Raw genomic sequence first — 26,555 nt, forward strand, 5'->3', positions numbered from 1 at the left:
TTGTTGTCCAACACTGGGCAAATTCCTTGTCCTCACTCTACCTCACTTTCCTAATCAGTGAAATGGGCATAATATCAACTGCCAGTCCTCTTGCATAGTATTTTTATGATGAAAATACCAGGTATATGGGAAAAGAATTTGAAAGTTTAAATGGCGTATACAAATAGTGTAATAGTATTGTCACAGGCTAGCAGAGTAACTAGTACAGATATTAGGCATAAGTATTACATGAATTGCTTATATATTCAAGTTACTATTGCTTTTTATAGATTTATAGAGACAAAGGGAATTTGATACTAATGTTAGTCCACATTATACTTGCTGGGACTTACATTAGTACAAGCCCCAGTAAGGTTCCCATTCCTGATTAGTGAAAATTTGGAGTAGGATTTAAGACTTCATTACTGACTTGGCTATTAAAAGCATACTTTGTAGACCAGTTCTTTTTATTGATGTGCATACACTGTGGAATATGTTTAGCTTTACTAACAATCACTACCAATTTTAATGCCCCTCAGTGGAAGAAGCAAAACCTTTTTTGCCCTTACGTTGATTCTGGGTTAACAGACTGTGGAGAAAGAAAAATCTCTCTATTTATCTAACTTGAACTTTTAAAGTTATTAAAATGTTTTCTTGAGGTTTAAGCTTCATTTCTTGGAATATCCAACCTTCTCCCTTTCCAGATATCCTCATACCTTCAAGTCTGAAATCCTCCACCGAATTTTTGCTGATGTTTATTTAGGGTTGAAGTACAAATTATGTTCTCCTGACCTTCTCTGCCTCCTGAGCTCTGGCTTCTCCAGGTGGAGCTTTGCTTCTACAAAACGCCAACTTGACACTCATTTACCAAAATAAATGTTGCCAAACACTCATCAGGGTGATAGACTTTACTGGAGATTTTTTTTGTTTGTTATTTTTCGTTGAGGGGACTACTTAAAGTAAAGGGTTAATTGCACAGCTTGCAGGATTTTGCAATTTTTGCCACCCACTTTTTTTTTTCTACCATGTTCCACTTCTTTTATTGTGTATATCTGAGATGATCTCAAGAATTTTGAAAGCTTTTCTCCCCAATTTTCAGGGTCATTTAGTTCTCCCATAGGGAAACTTGGCAAAACCCAGCAGAGCCACAGTTTTAAAGTACAAAATAGGCTCATTTCATCAAGCTATTTTCAATATGGTTTCTAGGATAAATTCTGATGTCACTTTTTGTAAGTAACGTTTCTACGTTTCAACTCATAAGCCTTGCTTTTCCATAATTATACTAATGCGAGTTTTCTTAAGCTTTATGGGCCAAGTTGATCACTTAAGTCTTTGTCAGTAACAGAATACGCAGAATGAACTGTATTAAATAGTAAAACTGCAAGGTTAATTTAATCTAGTAGCTTACCAACGTCTAACAGTGATACTTTTTCATACGTGAGTGATCCCTCTTAAAATGGTGGGTACCAACGTTTGCCAAGGCTACATATTTCTTGTCTATACTTAGAGTGTGTCTCTCCCACAGCTTTAACATTAACATTGTTAATCTTATGCTGACTAATTTATGCTACATGCCTATTTCTGAATCAACTATGATCAGGTGTGTAAGATTATGCTGATTGATTTAGGTCAATAAATGCCCATTATTAGATTGGAGCATGAAGTCAATTACATCCAAACCATACAGCTTAGCATGGGAGACATTTGTTCCCCGATGAAATATCTTCAGACTGGTAGGCCAGGGTTGACTCTTGTTGGTTATAAACCCGATTCATCTTTCGCCTTTCCTAGAATGTGATAAATGTTGTTGCTGCTCACTGTATATTGGCATCTGTCTATCATCTAGGTACAAATGAGGCTTGCAATTCATAGCCAGCTGTGGTTGGTTGAGCCCTTTCTCATGACTAGTTCTGCCCAATAATTTTTTTTCTTTGACCTGGTACTTTTAATGGAAGTGATGTGTGTCACGACTGGGCTAGACCATATAAATGTCAATGCCAGACTCTTAGGAGTTATATATTTTTTCCTCCTGTCTCAGCATCAGGCATAGATCCAGGTAGTAACCAGGATCTCAGAGTAAGAGCAATGCGAAAATATTGAGCATAGCTCCCCTCTGACCTATGATGGACATGGAGAATGGATAAACAATAAAATATTCTTTTAAGCCACTAAGAGTTGGGAATTGACTGTTATCACATTGGCCTGTCCTAGCCTACATATAATACAGATACCCCCTGACTTAAAATGGGGTTATCTTCTGATAAACCAGTAAGTTGAAGATGTCATAAATCTAAAATGCATTTAATATACCTCACTATGGAACATCATAGTTAAGACCAGTCTACCTTACATGTGCTCAACACATTTACCTAAGCATACAGTTGGGTAAAGTCACATAATACAAAGTCTGTTTTATAATAAAGTGCTGAATATCTCATGTAATTTATTAAATATTATAGCGGAAGTGTAAAACAGAGTGGCTGGGTACTTGAAATATGGTTTAGAGTAAGTGTGTATCACTTTTGCACCACTGTAAGGTTAAAAACATCCTACATCAAATCATTGTTAAGCCAGGTACCATTTGTAATAGAGGTTTGGCCTGGCACATTGCCACCTAGAGAACCAGGGGCTACATTTTCCAGTCAACTCTTACAACCCTGTGACTGTGTTTTGGCCAACAGAATGAAAAAGGATTTTAAGTATGCAACTTCCATATGACTTGTTTGCAAGGATATCTATTCTTCTGGGCTTGTGCTTTCTCCTCAATGCTGGCTGGAAATGGCAATGTCTGTAGTAACCCTGAAAGCTTCATGTTGAGGATGGCAACCCACAACTTTGGTGCATGGGTGACTTAATTGATCCAAGGCAGCCTACTAGGTCAGTGCTTTATATGAGAAATATATAACTTTTCTTTTCCTTTCTTTCTTTTCTTTTTTTTTTTTTTCAAAAGGCAGAGCCTTGCTCTGTTACCCAGGCTGGAGTGTAGTGGTGTGATCATGGCTCATTGCAACCTTGACCTTCTGGACTCAAGCAGTTCTCCTGCCTCAGCCTCGAGAGTAGATGAGACTAAAGGTGCAGAGCATCAAGTCTGCCTAATTGGAAAAAAAAAAAATTGTAGAGAAGGAGTCTCTCTATGTTGCCTAGTCAGGTCTCTAACCCCTGAGCTCAAGTGATCCTCCCATCTCAACCTAAAATTTCTATATTCTTTAAGACCCTGCATCTCTGGGTCTTTATTGAAATAGTCTATTATTTAGCCCAAAAAATACAACAACCTGAACATATAATCAGCAATAATTTATAGATACATTTATATTGTATTCATACCCCAGGGATTACAGAATAAGCAGAAAATGTGACCTTTACTTTTATTATGCAGTTCATTCATTTATGTGTATATTCTATGAATATTACAAAATTGCTACAATATGGATGGATGATATTTAGTGTGAAGAGAGATAATAAAATTAACAATGCAGGGTACTTCCCATGGAAGTGCTTATCATTTAGTAGGAAAGGTAAAACATGTAAATAGTTTTAGAGAAAACTATGAAGCTGAGAAGAATCAATACATCATGATATGGTGCATTTTGAAGGCAGACACAAAGTAAGATAATGAATTTTGATTATATCTGCTAATTATATGATGTTGGGCAAAAGACTAGCATGCACGATGATGACTAGTAGGATTGATATAGTTATTAATCATGTAAGTTGACTAGAAAAGTTCATGGCAAATAGTAGGCACTCAATTGAGGTAGCTATTATTAGTCGTAATTCGAAGATGTTTGCATAAGTAATGACATTTCAGAAAAAGGATACAATTATAAGAGGTAGCAAAATTAGAGAAAATTTTGTACAGGTAATTGGAAGGACACCAAAATTTGAAATGAATAAAAGAATTTTCCCAAAGGGGAAACAGTTGATTTCAGACAGAGTTAAACAGACATGTAGGAGAACAGGTTGAAGTGTACATAGGATAAATGGGGTGTGGATGGGATTGGATAATGTGCAGCAGAAAAGATAGAGAAGGATGGAGGTGTATCTTCACTCTTCTCTCATTGCCTGCATACAGCAGAGCCAAGGATTGATCCCATTTTGGGAAATCTTGAAAGATATAATTCAGGGGTGACTTTTTGGAAAAAGAATCCAGGATTACAAATACAAATTGAGGCAGGTAAGGAAATGGTAAACAGGAGGTAGGTGATCCATTGAATCCCTTTTCCAGGACAGCAATATGTTCCTGGGAGAGAAAGCAAATGGCATCATCAATTTTTATTGTAAACTCACTAATGACAGATCTCTAGGCAAACAAACCAGTGGTATTTGCTAGCAGGAGAGTAACTGTCTTCTGACTGTTTTTCCCAAGCATAAACGCATAAACTTCCTTCTCTAGGATTTCATGAGGTCAAAAAACATGGCAGTTATTCTTCTTTTTTTTTTTGAGACAGAGTCTCACTCTGTCGCCCAGGCTGGAGTGCAGTGGCACCATCTCGTAGGGACGGGGTTTCACCTTGTTAGCCAGGATGCTCTCGATCTCCTGACCTCCTGATCTGCCTGCCTCAGCCTCTCAAATTGCTGGGATTACAGGCATGAGCCACCACACCTGACCAATTATACCTTTATGGAGAAATTCCAGAGAAAATTTCTCATTATCTGTGTAACTATCGGAATATAAAAAATGTTGTAATGACCAGAGTGCCTCCTTCTGTGCAGTGTAAGGAATGTGACTGCGTGTGTCACTGGGAGAACACATCTGTTGATACAGAACCAGTACACATCTGGGGAACTACATTGGAGGCCCTAATACTTTCCATGTTTTTCTGAGACTTGTGATTACTTGGATTCCTTAAATTATTAGTAAAGCTCCTCTAGGGAAATTCAAAGCTTCTCTCTAAAGAATCAAGTCTAAGTCTGTTGAAATGAATTGACAATTAATAGATTAATAGGAAAAAATGTGTACAATTGTATTAATGTATGTAAGCATGGGGGAGTGCAGGAAAGTGATTACCCAGTAACTCAGTGAAGTACAGATGCTTATATACTCTTCCTCATGGGGTGGGAGAATGAGAAATGTAGGCAATTCTTTTGAGGGGAAGTAAGTGGTTATTAGGGAGAATGACTGGACCTCAGAGACAGAAATTAACTTGATAATGAATGGGATTTCAGAGGGGATGGAATGCAATTGTGTTCTCTTTGGCAGATCTAATCTTATGGTAGATAACAGAATATCAAAGTGGAGCCTCTTCTAGCATTTGCTGAATTTCAAGAGCCTTTAATTTAAAATAACCAGCATACCAGGGGACTGATTTTGGGGTAAAATTCCCTGGGCTCTTGTATTTGATACTGGGTAAGATCTCTGATTTGTGTGTCTGATGTCACAACATGCTCTTTCATGTTCTCTCTGATCAGTGCATTGAGTAGGGTTGCATTTTAGATCCATAAATCACAATAGCTCAGATATTGTTGTTATTTTGGCAAGGAAAAGAAGAAATGGGGGAAACTATGCAGGCTTGATGCCGTGTTTTCTGCCTATCAGCCTTTGTATGGAAAGGTGAAAATTCAAGCCATAGTTACTGGAATGAGTCTTATCAGTGGAATTTGTAGGAAATCGATATATCTGGGGAAAATGGCTAAGTGGATAGACAAGGAGTCACAGGAAAAATGGCAAATTAAATAAAAATTCTATTCCCTGGCCATTGTTAAAAGCCCTTATGAAAGTGAGACTTCTATGAGAGGAGGAGGTGACAGGTGGAAAATAAAACCTCGGTGAGACCACATTTTCTAGTTCTGGATAGCTTATCATGCCTCTTTGACAACTAGGAAAGATATTACTTTCACTAGCAAAATAACTCAATTATTGCCCCTGGTTACTCTCAAAATTATAAACACAGCTAGAGACCAGGTGCAGGTAACGATGGAATCTCAAAAGGATGCTTTCTGTTTAAGCATTAGGACACTGAAAAGCAAAATGTCAGAAAAGCCTGGGGAACAATTATTGACATGTTACTGCAGAAATAGCAATCAGGGAAATATGCTGATGATGATGTATATTGCTGAATGGAAGTGATTATTTGTGCTGATGACTGATCCCCAAGTGGCTGCAACTACTTATGAGCAAAGGCCTCTGGATGATCTGACATCTAATAAGCTGCAGTGAGTAAAGGCATGGGAGGTTTCCCAGTCTCTTTTAACTCTTAAAGGGCAGTGGTACTTTTGCTTGATCTATACCCTCTGAAGAAATTCACTCCCTTAATTAAAGGCTAAGCCATGAAAACAGATAAGGTGGACTGAGAGGCCAAGATCTCTGTGCTTCTTCTCTGCAAGAGATCTTAGACTTCATGCAATGATTAGGTTAAGATGGGGGGCACAGGGTGTAAACAAAGCTTTCTTAGGATTGTTAGCTATGGAATTGTAGCCCAGTGTAAAGTACATAGGAAAGTCATTTTTCTCAGTAATGTAGCTTATGAATGTTAGCCCAGCGTAAAGTAGTAAGGAGGGTAATTTTGCTCTGAATGGCATGGAGGTGAACCTGAGAGGGTTCCCGGTGCTGCTCAGGCAACCATGGTGAGGGTAGAGTGATGAATTGGAAAGTGTGATTGTATAAGCATGGTCCACCTGCCTTTTTATGAATGTGAGTTTGGGAGGGGTACTTTGTGCAAATAGGGAATGTTACCCTTTACAAGGAGGATATCTGCTAAATCTTTCTCATGTAGTTTTAATTGGCTGTGATAAACAAAATTCTTTAGAACCAAGACTTCCTTAGTAATGAACATGAAACAATAAATAATTCCAGGAGGGAAACAAGAAATTGTTGCTCTCATTAAGAAATGGTTGAGATGGGAGTTTCGATTCCTTTATTGCCCTTTTACTTGTCCAGTGTGGCTAGTACTTACAGATAGCAGTGTTTAGAGGTGAATACTAGACTATCAAGGATTAGACAAGTTGATTCCTCTGATTGATCCAGCTGTACTCGATACAGTGGAGACTCTCCAGGAAGTGCAGTAGGCCAACAAGGACTGTTATGATGTTACCTTCTTGGCAGGCACATTTTTTTTCCACATCAGGTTTGGAGTCCAGCCACATACAGTTCGCAATCTTGTGGAATGCACATTGGCCTTATATGCACTGTTTTACCATGGAGAAATTCAAATTCTCAGACATATGGCTGCAATCCAATAAGGTAGGACTTCAACTTGAAAACCATTAGAGCAAGTGAGAGCACAGCACCGCACTGAGGGCATGATTATCACTGATTATCACTCAGAGGGAGAAGCGCTGGAAGACGAATGGAGGCTGGCTGACATTTCCAGTTAAAATGGAAATGTCTGTGAAATTCCTGAAAATTGTGAGGACTGAGGCAACCAACGCCATCCCCCTAACTGACAAATACATTTTCACGGGCTCAGCTGAGAGAAAAGACACGTGGACACTAGCAGGGCTATTCAGGTATTGATAACAATTCTCTTCCTTTTCTGGAAACCCTGATGGATGCTCAACACAAAGGCACTAGAAAACAATAAAATATGTAGAGGATCATGAGCCGAAATAAACATGCAGAGGTTTACAGAGGATGGTGGTGCAGGCAGCCCCACTTTGTCCTTATAATCCGCGGCTGAACATACGTAGATCAAAGCCTTTGGCAGAACTCAAATAAGGCCAAGACATCTTGGGTTTTGAGTTTCTAAGCTGTCTGAAGCATCTGTTCACTATAGGCTGTTAGAAAGCAATTGTTAGCTTGTTAGGAGGCAGTGGTGAAAATTACTCTCACAAGAGAAGTCTGAGTTGAGAAATACCAACCACGTCTTGGGTGATGTCAGAGCCATTTGAATAGGGATGGAGAAGCCAGCAAAATTCAATTATTAAATGGAAGCATATTGAAAAGTGTGGTAAGGGGGGAAGTTCAGGAGGCGTTGGTCACATACAAGGAGGCTGGCTTTATGCAGCCCTGGTAGTAAATATACCTGAAGTCTATGGATTTACTGGAAAATGTCACATACACACATTAATGTCACATACACTTTAACTCTGTGTATCTAATGGGATGTGTCAGAACTGAAGTGGCTCCCTCTGCAAGTGATGGGACTGCACGCTTTGCTTAGAAGTGTCATATGTTAACTTGGACCCAAATGTAACGAGAAAGTCCCTGGGCACAACTGAATGGAAGGTTCTGGCATCCCCCCTGCTTCATCTCTGTCTCATAATTTCTTACATATTTGAAATGATGAGTGATATAAGGTATCAGAATTATAGAAGTCTGACCTGATTGTGTGATTGTATGTTACCTCAGTTATGAAAGAAAAGCTTTTCCTTAAAAAAAAAAAAAAGTATTAGTATATTCTGTCATAAACGAAGTAGTTTAAAAAGAACAGAAACGTGTTTCTCATAATTCTAGATGCTGGGAAGTCCACGATTAAAGCCTCAGCAGATTTGCTGTCTTGTGAGGACCCACTTTCTCACAGACAGTGCCTTCTAGCTGTGTCCTCATGTGGTGAAATGGTCAAGACAGCTCCCTGGGACCTCTCTTAGAAGGGTGCTAATCTCATTCGTGAGGGCTCCACCCTCAAGACCTAATCACTTCCTAAATGACCCACCTCCTAACATCATCTCCTTGGAGGTTAGGATTTCAACATATAAATATTGGGGGAACATGAACTTTCAGCAAAAGATAATCACAAGACGTTCCAAATCTGAAAATCTAATGAAAATCAAGAAAAATGATACAATACCTTTGTTACTTGATACCAGACAAATCTCTATGACACTTTCTTTTCCCTGCATGTTTTGGCTGCATCCTCTTTAATTGCTCTTCACATTATAATCTTGAAGAATAATTTGTACAGTGAGAGTAGAAAGATAATTCTGTCTTTAGCATTATTTTTGGTGTCTTTTTTGTTGTTTTTGTTGATCGTTTAGACTATGGGCCCATAAGAAAGAATATTTTGCTTAGAGTTTTACATTTCTGAGGACTGTAAAAATTACTCACAAAATGTTTCTCAGTTTTCAAACCTTGTTTCTTCCCCGCTACATTTATATTTTGATTGGCAGTAATGTAGGACATCTACATGTCATCTGGTCCTGCCCTCCTGTTGTGACATCAGGAGAGTCAGCACAATGGGTGGTAGAAGTATTCCTGGGAGTCACTTCTATGCTCAGTGGCTAGCAATAACTTAACTATGCATAATACTGTCAACTGCACAAGCATACCCCCACTAAGCGCAAACTGAATATCCTGTCAGTTTGCCTTTCCTTGAACTGGAATTCCCCAAAACCCCTAAAAAGAGGAAGTAGGGGTAGAAAGCACAGCAATGATAACTATGTTGAAAAAGAAAAAATTGTGCCAATTTTATATATGATGTGTGAGCACAGTGCTAGGGCCCTTTCCAGGGTCTTGGAGGAAACCCATGCAAGTGAGGGACTGTATTAACCTTCAAAAAATTCATAGTAATTCTGCCTCTGAGTGGGGCCAGATTGTGAAAAGATTTAACTCATCAGGGAAAGCTGGGTTTCATGGAGTCAGCATCTAAAATATGCAAGGGACATTATTATGATCAGATAGTTTAGGTATTTAGAGAAATGTCTGAGCCAAAGATGTGTGATATGGATAAATGTGTTAAAATGACCAATTCAGTACTCATCAAATTATCTTGTTATATATCAAATCTCTTCAGAGAAAAATATCCCATCTTGGCAAGGCTTTCCTAGTAATGGGTTACTGGGGGATAGAAAAGTTATGTTAAAGAAGTAGGATCAGTTTCACTAGGGCTAAATACATTAGCAATGCATTAAATCATGCTCTGGCTACATCAAATGGTTATCACGTTCCTAAAGCACCACTGAGGGGATTCTAGCTCAATCATCAAGAGTGTCAGACATTTCAGAGTTCAAATCCAGTGCCCTCACTGTGATTGATTTTGTATCCTGTCAAACAAGTCACCCACCATGAACAGGCTTCTTCATTTGAAAATTGGGGTGTGTTCAAAACATGGTCAACATTTTTGTTCTTTGTCAGTGGTGGTCAGGAAAAGAACACTCCTGTGGCTGCCAAAACTGAAAGAGTCTTGCTGCAATGGAAGAACCAGCCCTAGAAATTAGTTTGCCTAATGATTTAAGACAGAGAAATTTGTACTGAATAAGAAATGGAAACTCGGAGGCGTTAGTGGAATGCCTACCCCTTGAAATTGGAGACTTGGCCAGAACAGAGATCCTTACTCCATCTATTTCTCCACTCAGTGACCCTAGTTTAGGTGTGGATCAGGACAAATCTAGGTTGAGTTGATGAATCTTCCCTATTCTGAGTCATAGACCTGTCCATTTAATTTCCAGTTATGCCTTTCCATTGTATATCTTAGACATTTCAAATTTACATCTGCCTCTGAACCCCAGATTTTCTTTACTAATCAAAGGCTCTAAAATCTGCTCCCCAATTTATTTTTCCCACATCAGTAAATTCTCCTACCTCCAATTGAACACCTAGTTTTGTGAGCACCCTCCCCTCTGCCTCAGTCTTACTGTAACTCTCTTATTGTTCATGTGTTTACCATAGTAACCTCCTCACAGGCTTCAAACCTTCATTTCAAAATATAAGCAGAATAATCTTGAAAAAGCAAAACAGAAGAAAGAAAATTGAACTCTGTTAGTCACAAACTTAAACTTATTTAATGGTTTCCCCCAGCCATCAGTAAGATATCCAATTTTCACAGTAGTCTCCAGGGATTCCTATGTTCTGGCCCTTGCCAATTTTTTCCAGCTTTACTGTCATCCTTGCACCATTCCTGTGATCCCAAAAGACCTGTAATTTGCTCTTCTGCCTCCATGCCTTTGCATAGCTTTTTGTGGCCTGGAATGTTCTCTCCCAACTTCTGTGCTCCAAGACTAACAATAAGTCATTCTTAAACATATCTCTTCTTTATGTTTTGGATTAAAGTGTCCTATGCTCTAAGTATTTGAAAAAAATTACTTAATATAATCTTATGCTAGAATAAAAGTATGTGTGTGTCTATGAGAATAGAAACTATCTTATTAATTTTGTATTCCTAGTACCCAGATCACTCTTGAAATATATAAGGTATTTAAAAGATATATGTATATTCAATAAATGAGTCAACATAGGCTGCAAATAATACAGAAAACCACTCAGCCACTAAGAGATGCCATTTAAAAGAATCAGATATTTGTAAAGAGAGTAAAGCTTACTGAAAAAATCCTATAAACTCAGCATAAAATATGATTGTTACCAACTAATGAGACAAAAGATAATCATGTCAAATATTAAATATCTTTACATTTGATTTTTTTAACTGACTGTAGACAAATACTGTGTTATATTCATCTAGGAATGTTTGGAACACTAAGTCCAAACTGATTATATGAGTGTGTTACATCAGAGGAAACCAAAGTAGGTAGAATCCATAAGTGAGAATCTGTATAACCCTTACACACACACAGGGTCTCTGTTAGGGCAGAGTCAAAAAAAAAATGGAATGAAGGATATGCATTTGAGACACATTTGGAACTGGTGCCCATTTGGTCATGGAAGAGGGTAAACAGTTTACTAAAATGGTCAATACCTACAGGAGAAGACAATGCCAGGGCTCAGAATTACAATCATGCACCCTTATTTGAGATTGTATGTTTCACAGTGGTTGCAGTCTCCTTTATAAAATGTCTAAAAATGACACTCTACTTGATGGCAATTGAACTTTAAAAATGTTATTAATCAAAACCTTCTCTGCATTTAGTACTGTTTTAAAATATCATTTTAATTTTGTATTGTCATAAATAATTAGAAACATAACAGTACTATGTAAAGGTGTGCAAGATGCATTGGATCAGTTTATTGACAATATTTGGTGCTCACATGAATTCATGGGTCTCTTGCAGTGCCTAAAGGGATATGTGCATTACAGATGGGAAAAATACTTCCTTCTTTCAGATAATCATGTTGGATGCCCTTGAGACAAGTACTATTAGTTCACTGTTTTTTATTTATTTATTTATTTATTTTTTGTTTTACTTCTCTTTTTTAAATTTCTTTTTTCGTTTTATTTATTTATTTTATTATACCTTAAGTTCTAGGGTACATATGCATAATGTGCAGGTTTATTACATATGTATACTTGTGCCATGTTGGTGTGCTGCACCCATCAACTTGTCAGCACCCATCAACTCGTCATTTACATCAGGTATAACTCCCAGTGCAATCCCTCCCCTCTCCCCCCTCCCCATGATAGGCCCCAGTGTGTGATGTTCCCCTTCCCGAGTCCAAGTGATCTCATTGTTCAGTTCCCACATATCAGTGAGAACATGCGGTGTTTGGTTTTCTGTTCTTGGGATAGTTTGCTGAGAATGATGGTTTCCAGCTGCATCCATGGCCCTACAAACGACACAGACTCATCCTTTTTTATGTCTGCATAGTATTCCATGGTGTATATGTGCCACATTTTCTTAATCCAGTCTGTCACTGATGAACTTTTGGGTTGATTCCAAGTCTTTACTATTGTGAATAGTGCCACAATGAACATACGTGTGCATGTGTCTTTATAGCAGCATGATTTATAATCCTTTGGGTATATCCCCAGTAATGGGATGGCTGGGTCATATGGTACATCTAGTTCTAGATCCTTGAGGAATTGCCATACTGTTTTCCATAATGGTTGAACTAGTTTACAATCCCACCAACAGTGTAAAAGTGTTCCTATTTCTCCACATCCTCTCCAGCACCTGTTGTTTCCTGACTTTTTAATGATTGCCATTCTGACTGGTGTGAGATGGTATTTCATTGTGGTTTTGATTTGCATTTCTCTGATGGCCAGTGATGAGGAGCATTTTTTCATGTGTCTGTTGGCTGTATGAATGTCTTCTTTTGAGAACTGTCTGTTCATATCCTTTGCCCACTTTTTGATGGGGTTGTTTGTTTTTTTCTTGTAAATTTGTTTGAGTTCTTTGTAGGTTCTGGATATTAGCCCTTTGTCAGATGAGTAGATTGCAAAAATTTTCTCCCATTCTGTAGGTTGCCTGTTCACTCTGATGGTAGTTTCTTTTGCTGTGCAGAAGCTCTTTAGTTTAATGAGATCCCATTTGTCAATTTTGGCTTTTGCTGCCGTTGCTTTTGGTGTTTTAGACATGAAGTCCTTGCCCATGCCTATGTCCTGAATGGTATTACCTAGGTTTTCTTCTAGGGTTTTTATGGTATTAGGTCTAACATTTAAATCTCTAATCCATCTTGAATTAATTTTCTTATAAGGAGTAAGGAAAGGATCCAGTTTCAGCTTTCTACTTATGGCTAGCCAATTTTCCCAGCACCATTTATTAAATAGGGAATCCTTTCCCCATTTCTTGTTTTTCTCAGGTTTGTCAAAGATCAGATGGCTGTAGATGTGTGGTATTATTTCTGGGGACTCTGTTCTGTTCCATTGGTCTATATCTCTGTTTTGGTACCAGTACCATGCTGTTTTGGTTACTGTAGCCTTGTAGTATAGTTTGAAGTTAGGTAGCATGATGCTTCCAGCTTTATTCTTTTGACTTAGGATTCTCTTGGCAATGCAGGCTCGTTTTTGGTTCCATATGAATTTTAAAGCATTTTTTTTTCCAATTCTGTGAAGAAATTCATTGGTAGCTTGATGGGGATGGCATTGAATCTATAAATTACCTTGGGCAGTGTGGCCATTTTCATGATATTGGTTCTTCCTATCCATGAGCATGGTATGTTCTTCCATTTGTTTGTATCCTCTTTTATTTCACTGAACAGTGGTTTGTAGTTCTCCTTGAAGAGGTCCTTTACATCCCTTGTAAATTGGATTCCTAGGTATTTTATTCTCTTTGAATCAGTTGTGGATGGGAGTTCATTCATGATTTGGCTCTCTGTTTGTTACTGGTGTATAAGAGTGCTTGTGATTTTTGCACATTAATTTTGTATCCTGAGACTTTGCTGAAGTTGCTTATCAGCTTAAGGAGATTTTGGGCTGAGACAATGGGGTTTTCTAAATATACAATCATGTCATCTGTAAACAAGGACAATTTGACTTCTTCTTTACCTAACCAAATACCCTTTATTTCTTTCTCTTGCCTGATTGCCCTAGCCAAAACTTTCAACACTATGTTGAATAGGAGTGGTGAGAGAGGGCATCCTTGTGCCAGTTTTCAAAGGGAATGCTTCCAGTTTTTGCCCATTCGGTATGATATTGGCTGTGGGCTTGTCATCAATAGCTCTTATTATTTTGAGATACGTTCCATCAATACCGAATTTATTGAGAGTTTTTACCATGAAGGGCTGTTAAATTTTGTCAAAAGCTTTTTCTTCATCTATTGAGATAATCATTTGGTTTTTATCTTTGGTTTTCTTTACATGCTGGATTATGTTTATTGATTTGTGTATGTTGAACCAGCCTTGCATCCCAGGGATGAAGCCCACTTGATCATGGTGGATAAGCTTTTTGATATGCTGCTGGATTCGGTTTGCCAGTATTTTATTGAGGATTTTTGCATCGATGTTCATCAGGGATATTCATCTAAAATTCCTTTTTTTTGTTGTGTCTCTGCCAGGCTTTGGTATCAGGATGATGTTGGCTTCATAAAATGAGTTAGGGAGGATTCCCTCTTTTTCTATTGATTGGAATAGTTTCAGAAGGAATGGTACCAGCTCCTCCTTGTACCTCTGGTAGAATTCAGCTGTGAATCTATCTGGTCCTGGACTTTTTTTGGTTGATAGGCTATTAATTATTGCCTGAATTTCAGAGCCTGCTATTGGTCTATTCAGGGATTCAACTTCTTCCTGGTTTAGTCTTGGGAGAGTGTAAGTGTCCAGGAAATTATCCATTTCTTCTAGATTTTCTAGTTTATTTGTGTAGAGGTGTTTATAGTATTCTCTGATGGTAGTTTGTATTTCTGTGGGGTCGGTGGTGATATCCCCTTTATCATTTTTTTATTGCATCTATTTGATTCTTCTCTCTTTTCTTCTTTATTAGTCTTGCTAGTGGTCTATCAATTTTGTTGATCTTTTCAAAAAACCAACTCCTGGATTCATTGATTTTTTGGAGGGTTTTTTGTGTCTCTATCTCCTTCAGTTCTGCTCTGATCTTAGTTATTTCTTACTTTCTGCTAGCTTTTGAATGTGTTTGCTCTTGCTTCTCTAGTTCTTTTAATTGTGATGTTGGAGTGTCAATTTTAGATCTTTCCTGCTTTCTCTTGTGGGCATTTAGTGCTATAAATTTCCCTCTACACACTGCTTTAAGTGTGTCCCAGAGATTCTGGTATGTTGTATCTTTGTTCTCATTGGTTTTAAAGAACATGTTTATTTCTGCCTTCACTTTGTTATGTACCCAGTAGTCATTCAGGAGCAGGTTGTTCAGTTTCCATGTAGTTGAGCGGTTTTGATTGAGTTTCTTAGTCCTGAGTTCTAGTTTGATTGCACTGTGGTCTGAGAGACAGTTTGTTATAATTTCTGTTCTTGTACATTTGCTGAGGAGTGCTTTACTTCCAATTATGTGGTCAGTTTTGGAATAAGTGTGATGTGCTGAGAAGAATGTATATTCTGTTGATTTGGGGTGGAGAGTTCTGTAGATGTCTATTAGGTCTGCTTGGTGCAGAGATGAGTTTATTTCCTGGATATCCTTGTTAACTTTCTGTCTCATTCATCTGTCTAATGTTGACAGTGGGGTATTGAAGTCTCCCATTATTATTGTATGGGAGTCTAAGTCTCTTTGTAAGTCTCTGAGGACTTGCTTTATGAATCTGGGTGCTCCTGTATTGGGTGCATATATATTTCGGATAGTTAGCTCTTCCTGTTGAATTGATTCCTTTACCATTATGTAATGGCCTCCTTTGTCTGTTTTGATCTTTGATGGTTTAAAGTCTGTTTTATCAGAGACTAGTATTGCCACCCCTGCTTTTTTTTGTTCTCCATTTGCTTGGTAGATCTTCCTACATCCCCTTATTTTGAGCCTATGTGTGTCTCTGCATGTGAGATGGGTCTCCTGAATACGGCATATTAATGGGTCTTGACTCTTTATCCAGTTTGCCAGACTGTGTCTTTTAATTGGACCATTTAGTCCATTTACATTTAAGATTAATATTGTTGTGTGTGACCTTGATCCTGTCATTATGATATTAACTGGTGATTTTGCTCATTAGTTGATGTAGTTTCTTCCTAGCCTCGATGGTCTTTACATTTTGGCATGTTTTTGCAATGGCTGGTACCGGTTGTTCCTTTCCATGTTTAGTGCTTCCTTCAGGGTCTCTTGTAAGGCAGGCCTGGTAGTGACAAAATCTCTAAGCATTTGCTTATCTGTAAAGGATTTTATTTCTCCTTCACTTATGAAACTTAGTTTGGCTGAATATGAAATTCTGAGTTTGAAATTCTTTTCTTTAAGAATGTTGAATATTGACCCCCACTGTCTTCTGGCTTGTAGAGTTTCTGCCGAGAGATCTGCTGTTAGTCTGATGGGCTTCCCTTTGTGGGTAACCCGACCTTTCTCTCTGCCTGCCTTTAACAGTTTTTCCTTCATTTCAACTTTGGTGAATCTGACAATTATGTGTCTTGGAGTTGCTCTTCTCCAGGAGTATCTTTGTGGTGTTCTCTGTATTTCCTGAATTTGAATATTGGCCTGCCTTACTAGGTTGGGGAAGTTCTCCTGGATGATATCCTGAAGAGTGTTTTCCAACTTGGTTCCATTTTCCCCCTCACTTTCAGGCACCCCATTCAGACGTAGATTTGGTCTTTTCACATAATCCCATAATTCCTGAAGTCTTTGTTCATTTCTTTTTCCTCTTTTTTCTTTAGACTTCTTTTCTCGCTTCATTTCATTCATTTGATCCTCAATCGCTGATACTCTTTCTTCCAGTTAATCGAGTTGGTTACTGAAGCTTGTGCATTTGTCACGTATTTCTCGTGTCATGGTTTTTATCTCTGTCAGTCAGTTATGGCCTTCTCTGAATTGATTATTCTAGTTACCCATTCTTCCATTGTTTTTTCAAGATTTTTAGTTTCTTTGCACTGGGTACATAATTCCTCCTTTAGCTCTGAGAAGTTTGATGGACTGAAGCCTTCTTCTCTCAACTTGTCAAAGTCATTCTCCGTCCAGCTTTGATCCATTGCTGGCGATGAGCTGCATTCCTTTGGAGGGGGAGATGTGCTCTTATTTTTTGAATTTCCAGCTTTTCTGCCCTGCTTTTTCCACATATTTGTGGTTTTATCTGCCTTTGGTCTTTGATGATGGTGATGTACTCATGGGGTTTTGGTGTGGGTGTCCTTCCTGTTTGTTAGTTTTCCTTCTAACAGTTAGGACCCTCAGCTGTAGGTCTGTTGGAGATTGCTTGAGGTCCACTCCAGACCCTATTTGCCTGGGTATCAGCAGCAGAGGCTGCAGAAGGTAGAATATTGCTGAACAGTGAGTGTACCTGTCTGATTCTTGCTTTGGAAGCTTCGTTTCAGGGGTGTACCCTGCCGTGTGAGGTGTGGGGTGTTGGTCTGCCCCTAGTGGGTAATGTCTCCCAGTTAGGCAACTCAGGGGTCAGGGACCCACTTGAGCAGGCAGTCTGTCCGTTCTCAGATCTCAACCTCCGTGTTGGGAGATCCACTGCTCTCTTCAAAGCTGTCAGACAGGGTCGTTTGCATCTGCAGAGGTTTCTCCTGCTTTTTTTTTTTTTTGTTTAGCTATGCCCTGTCCCCAGAGGTGGAGTTCACAGAGACAGGCAGGCCTCTTTGAGCTGCTGTGGGCTCCACCCAGTTCGAGCTTCCCAGCAGCTTTGTTTACCTACTTAAGCCTCAGCAATGGTGGATGCCCCTCCCCCAGCCTCTCTGCTGCCCTGCAGCTAGATCTCAAACTGCTGTGCTAATGAGGGCGGCTCCGCAGGCATGGTACCCTCTGGGCCAGGTGTGGGATATAATCTCCTAGTGTGCCCTTTGCTAATACCCTTGGTAAAGCGCAGTGTTGGGGTGGGAGTTACCCGATTTTCCAGGTGTTGCATGTCTCAGTTCCCCTGGCTAGAAAAAGGGATTCCCTTCCCCCTTGTGCTTCCCAGGTGAGGCGATGCCTCGCCCTGCTTCAGCTCTCACTGGTCGGGCTGCAATAGCTGACCAGCACCGATTGTCTGGCACTCCCTAGTGAGATGAACCCCGTACCTCAGTTGAAAATGCAGAAATCACCTCTCTTCTGTGTAGCTGGTGCTGGGAGCTGGAGACTGGAGCTGTTCCTATTTGGCCATCTTGTTCCACCCCACTATTACTTCACTTCTGTAACATATAATGTGTTTTTTAGAAGCACCATAGCTTATCCTAGAAATACGTGTTTTAATATGTTATGGAACACATTGAAAACCAGGTCACATATTTAGCTATTAATCTGCCTCCTCTAAACCTTTAAAATTTATTATATAAAACACCATATAAATAGACTTTAAAGGAAGAAATTAAAATAGGCTTTTTTAAATGTAAAAGATGTCTCACACCTTCAATCCGAGCACTTTGAGAGGCCGAGGTGAATAGATCACAAGGTCAGGAATTCAAGACCAGCCTGGCGAATGTGACAAAACCCTGTCTCTACTAAAAATACAAAAATTAGCTGGGCGTGGTGGTGGCCGCCTGTAATCCCAGCTACTTGGGAGGCTGAGGCAAGAGAATCGCTTGAATCCGGGAGGCAGAGGTTGCAGTGAGCCAAGATGATGCCACTGCACTCTAGCCTAGGTGACAGAGTGAGACTCCATGTCAAACAAATAAATGAAAATAAATAAATGTAAAAGAAACACCAAGATGTATGGATCGTTAAGTGTTAAAAGTCTAAAATAACTGTTTTATGTGTCCCTGAATAAATCCATCTACAGTTTCTATGTATGTGTCCAAATTTCTTTTTAGAAGCTTATTGAATAGCATGGGACCACAAACACAACTGGATTTCTAATTACATAGGCAGTGTTTCTGCCTCTACATTAGGTTGCATCTAAAAGTTAATTGGGGATGAAGCTTTCTTAATTAATCACATATTGATGGGTTAATAATCTAAATGCACAAGTAGACTGATTATCTTAACTTACTGCACATATATCCCATAGAGCTAAAATTGTTAGCCTGTAATGTTGATTTTTCTATATTTTAAAAGATACAAATTTAGAACAATGAGAGAAAGGCATCAACACCTAGACTTAAATTGATTGTGTTTGCAAAAGCTTTGCCTTAGGTATTTTCATAAACCTGAGTTTGCACAATTTTTATTTGGAAAAACGTAATCTAGGAAACTATTGAAAAGCAATGCTTTTTAAGTAACAACAATTGACACTAGCTCCTTATTACTAATCTTATGAAATCCAAATGCCCCTATCTACTAACCATATTATTTCAATAGGCCATCTCGTTCTCTAGTTTCATCTCTTTATTTTCAATTAGTCTTCCTTTTCTAACCAAATCCTTAAGTGTTTCTTACTTGAACATCTATTTTTATATTTTGAACTTTAAATTTCATTCTCATTTAAATGTTTTCCATGAACAAAGTAAAACAAAACCAAAACATGTTAAAATTTATTAAAGATTAGCCCTCCTTTTGTGCATTGGAGCCATACTTAACTTAGCTCCTGCAGTTACCCTTCCTTGTACTTGTGTCAGGGCTCAGAACACAATACCCCAATATATGATACTTTGGCATACTAAGTATTTCAAGCTGAAATTGAGAGGACAACGGAAGCAAGATGGTCGCTGACCTTTTCTTTCTCTTTTTCTGAACTTTTCCCTCCAGTAAAGCATGGTCGTAGAAGAATTCTCTGACCTACCTTGTTTGAAAGTAGGTTGTAGGACCCCCCATTCCAGAGGGATCCAGCCCTATACCTGGAAGCCGTGAAGAATCTGGACAAACAGGCCTTGCTAAATTAGTACTGTTACAGTATACCCTTTAGTCCTCCCATCACACTTCTGCATGAGCACCTGTAAAAATACAGTTTTCCCTGGATCTATCTTTAGGATTTCATTTCTGAAGGCTCCGCTCTCACATAAAATTTTAGTTAAATACAGTTTAATGATTTCCCCTTGTTAATTTGTGTTTTATTACAGGAGTCTCAGCCATGAGTATTGCAATGAATGAGGAAAAGGTATTATAGCTGACCCTTGAACAATGCAGGAATTAGGGTCACAGACTTCTGTGCAGCCAAAAATTCACATATGACTTTGGCTCTCCAAAAACTTAGTTACTAATAGTCCATTGTTGTCTGGAAGCTGTGCCAATACGATCAACAGCCAACTAACACACTTTTCACCTGTTCTATGTATTGCATGTTGTATTCTTATAATAAAGTAAGCAAGAGAAAAGATGTCACTAAGAAAATCCTAAAAAAGAGGGAATATTTAATATTCATTAACTGGGTCATAATAAAGGTCTTCTTCCTCACTGTCTTCATATTGAGTAGCTAAGGAAGAGGTGGTGTTGGTCTTGCTGTCTCAGGAGTGGCAGAGGTAGAAGAAAATCCACATATAAGTGGACTCACAGTTCAAACCGATGTTGTTAAAGGGTCAGTTGTACTCAGCTTCTGGGATGTAGGATGTTGAAGTCTTTGGCCATTATTCTACATATCAAACACTTAAAGCAATAAACCAGTTACCAACAGAAAAATACATAAAGCAATAGCTTCAGACACTGAACGTAAGGCAGTGGATAACAGTGATCTCTGAGATACAAAAAACAAAGGAAGAAATAATGATTTTCCCAGTATTGACAGTTTTCAGGCCACAGAACAAGCAGGGAAATCCCAGGCATAAGCCTGAGTTGAGGAATTAAGAGTCCTGGGAGATCAAGGTTGCTAGCATTGACAGAACAAAATACCAGGGAAGAGAGAAGTACATAGACAACTCCAGAGATCCTTAGACGTCTCCTTAGGGAATTCAGCTGAGTGACAGTGTGCTACCCAAGTCTTGGGAAAGAGCCATCAGAAAGGATTAGGAGTAACAGTGCCTGGCTTTCACATAGGGTCAAGAGGCGCACCCTTTTTCCGGAGACTGACAGGAAGACGAACATTTGGGTAAAATACATGTAAGTTTCTTGGCTCAGTAGGGAAGAATAATTAACACTAGGCTGAGTACTGCTCAATCACATCTAATAAATCTTAAAAACATAACACAAACTCATCAAACATTTTCCATTTAACTGCAACCCCAAACAAAACTCAAGAACATTTATAGAAATATAAACATCTACCACCTACAAGCTGATGTTCACATTATCTGGTATTCAATAAAAAATGACCCAGGCATACAGAATAGCAGGGAGATATAAACCATAAAGAGGAAGAAAACAATTAAAAATGACTCAGTAAGACAAGGTGAGATAAAAATACAGTGAATATTTAGCAATCTTCCTTGTATTATAATGGAAACTAATAAATGTATTATAATTGAAACTATCTAAAATGAAACAGAATTATTACAGTTAAATAGGAAGAGTAAGTCATTATAAGATAACTATAGTTAATAGTTACATAGTTGCAAATTGCTGGAAAGAGGATATTGAATATTCCCAATAAAAAGAAATATTTGAAATGATGGATGGATATGCTAATTACCTTGATCTGATCACTATACCTTATATGTATGGAAACATCACTATGTACCCCCATGAATATGTATAATTATTTGTCAAGTAAAGACAAAACAATTAGCTAAGTTAACAGATCAGCCTAATAATATATATGTAACTGGAGTTCTCAAAGTGAGGGTATGTGTGCAGAAAATATATTTAAACAAGTAGTAACTATTGCCTTTCTGAATTTGGTAAAAATAATAAATCCATAAATAGAAGAACCTCAGCGAAGTCCAAACACAAGAAACATGAAGAAAATGATACTGAAACATACAATATTCAAATTCTCTAAAAGCAATAAAGATAATCTTAAAAGTAAACGTAAAAATGACACATTATATACAAAAGAACAAATGTAAAAATATGACTTTTTTTTTGGCAAGGGGAGTCAGGAACAATGCACATGAGAAGAGTTGAACAACATCGTAGCATGCTAAAATTTTAAAAAATTTAAAAACTTACCAACCTAGAATTTTATCTCCAGTGAAAATATCTCACAAAGTGAAGGCAAAGTAAATACTTTCTCAGAAATATGAAAGCTGAAATAGTTCCTCACTGGCAGAGTTCCACCCTGAGACCCGTTAAAGAAAATCCCTCAAGAAAAAGGAAAATGGTGAAACTGAAATACAAATCTATACAAAAGAATGATGTCACAGAAAATGACAATTATGTGAGTAAATGCTTATATTAGTTTTCTAGGACTGCTGTAACAAAGCACTTCAAACGGGGTGTGTTAAACCACAGAAATTTATTGTTTCACAGTTCTAGGGGCTAAAAGTTCAAAACTGAGGTGTTGACAGGGCCATATTTTCTGTGAAACATTTAGGGAAGAAGTATGCCTTGCTTCTTTGTAGCTTCTGGTGTTTGCTGGTAATTCTCATCTTCCTCAGCTTGCAGATGCATTACTACAATTGAGGTAGGAAGCGGGATAGAACTCCAGAGGTAGGGCTTGGACACTGGAGCAAATTGAGGACTAGTTAAAACAGGGATGAGGTGGAAGCAACTTTTCATAAAACATGCCCAGCAGTGTGCCATGTCAGTTACCATTGCCATGGCAAGACCTGGGAGTTACCACCCTTTTTCATGCAATGATCCAACAACTCCAAAGTTACTACCCCTTTTTTTTTTAAAAAAGAAATTTTTGCATAAACTTCCCCTTAATCTGCCTGTGATTAAAGGTAAGTATAAATATGACTGCAGAACTGCTAGTCTCTGCCAAGGGGGTAGTCCTCCTCTGCAGAAACAGTCACAGAGCTGTAACACTGCCAGAGCTGGAACATGGCCACTTCAGTAAAGCTGTTTTCTTCCACCACTGGTTCATCCTTGAATTCTTTCCTGGGGAAGCAAAGAACCCTCACAGGCTAAGCCCCCATGGCTAAGCTCCAATGTGGGGCTCACATTTAATTGGAGATCCACCCTACTTTAGGATGGTAACTTCTTAACATGGTATCTGTGGTGATCCTATTTCTCTTGCAGTTAAGACTTCAACATATCATTTGGGGGAATACAGTTGAACCCACAACAAGACATACAGATGTTTTTCTTAGTATTCAAATTTCTTTAAAAGATAATTGACTTTAAAATAATGCAACTTGGATTTATTCTACTTAATGACTCCAGGCATTCTGTTAAATAGGTATAATTGTTTCTATGTTGAAGTTATTTAAGTTTATAAACTGTATATTCATGGATGCTATTTTTTTTTTTTATTTGATTTAGTTTTAGTTGAGCTCTGGAGAAAATCTAGCCAGTACCTACATCACTGATGTGAACCCTTGCATATTGTAAATAGAGTAAGGTCACAGCATTTTAAAAATTCCTTAAAAATAAGTTGGTCACTCAAAAATATGTAGCTAAACAGAATGAAGTATTAAAAAACTAAATGGAGACCCTCAGGAGTATAACAGATTCCATGGACAAGAAAACGCTTCTGGCTCAATGGTTCGCTTCAGTTTGTGACAGAGAACTTGTGTGATATGCACACAAGTAGTGAATGAGGAATCTCACAGACTTCCAGGTAAAAAAATGTGAAGTCAGACCTTAAAATATCAAATGGATTATTTTTTTCTCCCAACAGTCTCTGTCCCTACAGATTTCGTCTCATAGTGACTACATTTCATTAATTAGAGCAGGAGACAGGAGAGTAAAAAAGTTTTTTTTTTTTTATTTTGTTGTTTGAAAATTGTAAAACGTTGCAATCATAATGCCCCTGTGTATACTGCCTGCTAGGCTTTATTGCCTGATTGGCTTTTGCTGGATGCGTTAGCACTACTACCCTTGACACACACACACACACACACACACACACACACACGCACACACGGACACATAAATATACATCATGGAACTTTTGGTTTAACCATCCAGCCATGGTTTCCAGGGTCGTAAACCATTTAAGTCAAAAGCAATCACCAGTACCCTAGACACCACCCTCATAAAAGCAGAGAACTCCCTGGCCTGGGTCAGAATGTGCCTCTTCCATGCTCCATGGACTCTTGGAAAAATATATTTATTACGTAATTCCCAGCACCTGGAAATGCTGTATTTTGTGGAGAACTAGAGGGAATTTTAAGTTGTCATAATCTGACAGGGGAGATCTCAACATCTCAAAAGAGAGCTCCCACTTTCTTTATGACAGAACCATTTCAGTCAAAATGCCTTAAGAGATTGTATAGAAGAAAAATGGCCTAGAAGGGTTGATTTCACAAAAATTAATAGAATAATAAGACAAAGCAAAGATAAAGTAAATTCAGAATGGAAATAGGCATTGATAACGCTTCTAAAATTATTTTTGAAACAGCATTAGCTATTTGGAATACTAGTCACAACTTAAGCCTTGAGAACAATTAAAATCCATCTATGTCAGCTTGTGATTTAAATGTGCAGCAAACAGTAATGAAGTGGAGCAAAGGAAAATGCAAATTTCGTCAAAGGCAATTTGAAGATTCTCAACATTTTATAGACCACCTTAATAGACATAGCTATCCAAATGTGTATTTTTGTTTGCATTTTAATTGCAATGAGTCATTTAAGCTGCCATTCCAGCTTGCCCAGCATACAGAAAGTCACAGGACATTTCAAACTCCGTAGTTTTCCAGAATTCCATGAGCTTTTGGAAGATCTTGTGCTATATGAACAAGAAGCTCAACAGTCTTTAAGTAAAACACCAGAATCATCTGCACAATCCAGTGAAACAATTCTTTGGGATGTTCACACAGACTCAAATCCTAATCATCAGGAAAAAGATTCATCTAGTAATGAGAAACAAACTATTAGTCTGCCAGTTTCTACTAGCAAATCAAGGAAGGATTCTACAGAACCAAAGGCATGTGTAGAAAGTATGGAAAAGAAAACAGCTTAGTTCAGAATGGAAATGAACGTTCTGATGACGGTTTCAAATATAAGCTTGATAGACAAAAGGATGCCTGACATAGAGACAAATTCTGAAAATAATCGTAGTAGTAGTGATTTAGTCAATGGACACAGTGAGGTAGAGCAAACACCTTTAGTTTGATCAGATCCTGCTTTGAAAATTGATGCAAACAGAATCAGGACAGAAAATGGTTCCATTTTACCTAATGTTGTACCACAAGAATACAATATCTTACCAGTATCTTAGGCACCTTCCACACCAAATCTGACGAGTGAACATATTTCATACGGCTTGATTTTAACAAAACTAGTTACCATGATGAACAGTATCTTAGTAGGCCCAAATGCAGAAAATTTCTTACTGATAGATGCCTGTTCTGATCAACATAATGTGTATAAAATATTAGTGAAAAGATGTGGCAAATGCCTGACCACCTACTGTAATGCAGAGGCACTTGAGGCTCATCTTGACTGATAAAAATGTTTCACAAAGATCTGTCAATCAAGCAGTAGTGTGAAAAAAGCACTATAAAAATGCATCATCAGTTTGCTATTTCCCTGATGGCCTTAATTTGAGAGTGGTCTCGGATTACTGAAGATAAAGACAAAACACATTTTCTAGAATGAACTCAGAGGAGATGGAGTGGCTTAGACTCTAAAAGGGTTACTATAAAACTCCCAAAGTACCAGTTTTCCAGAAAACCACATTTAAAAAAGTTTATGATGATGAATAGCAGCAGCATGTTCAGTTTCGCTTATATGAGAAGCATGTTTAGGCAACTAGGTGGAAAACCAGCTACGGCTATACAGAAAGGGAAAAGTTAACCCATTATTAGAAAGTGTGTGTGGGGAGGGGGGCTCGTTTACAATAATTATCAATTTAAAATATTTTATTCTTCAAATGGGGTGTATTTTTTTTGTCAGGCATAATCAGATTATGTCCCCTCTCTTCTAGTCAACCATGGTTTAAGGAACCACTGCTGTTTGGTTTGTGATATGATTTAGACACTTATACATGAACTTACCACAATGCTATCAATTAAAGATTGTAACTGATTTCTAGGTGATTAATTAGGTCAAAGTTCAATGAATGGTCCGCCAGCATTGAACATCAAAAAACAAAACAAAACAAAACACCACAGTGCTTTGCTAATTAGCTCTTCATAGAACCTCCCACTAACCACTTTTGTAATACAAATTAGTTACATTTAAAGGGCAACAGTGTCAATAAAACAGAAAAAAAAATCGGTAACTATGGGGAGAAATAAAAGGAATCTAAGACCTTTACAGGCTTTGTAGTTGAAGGAAAAAACTGCAAATTCTTCAATGTGAATGGTAAAAGCACACTGGGATATTTCTATTTGTATATATGTTAGGACATTGCTTGATGATTTATAGCAAGGTCTTTTAGATATTAATGTGAGTTATCTAAGCACAGTCTTAAAATAATTGGCTCAAAAAATCAGCTAAGAATCAGGTTGAGAATTCATACATTTTATTCTATTAGGAGAGGTAATTCCAAAGGGAGCCATACTCCTGTTTTTTTATTCGTTAGTGATGAGTCTGGTCTGAATAGTAGTTTTTATATATAAAAGGAAGTATGTACACATGAAGAACACAGTAAGAGACACATTCATGCATTGTTTTCATTGG

At 38.0% G+C, this 26,555-nt stretch overlaps 1 pseudogene; it reads left to right on the plus strand.

Annotated features, from left to right (window-relative positions):
- The first annotated feature begins 24,389 nt into the window (after positions 1-24,389).
- On the plus strand, positions 24,390-25,377 carry LOC119618889 (zinc finger protein 654-like; annotated as a pseudogene).
- Positions 25,378-26,555: the final 1,178 nt, after the last annotated feature.

The sequence above is a fragment of the Chlorocebus sabaeus genome, chromosome 8 (assembly GCF_047675955.1).
Source record: "Chlorocebus sabaeus isolate Y175 chromosome 8, mChlSab1.0.hap1, whole genome shotgun sequence".
NCBI lineage: Eukaryota > Metazoa > Chordata > Mammalia > Primates > Cercopithecidae > Chlorocebus > Chlorocebus sabaeus.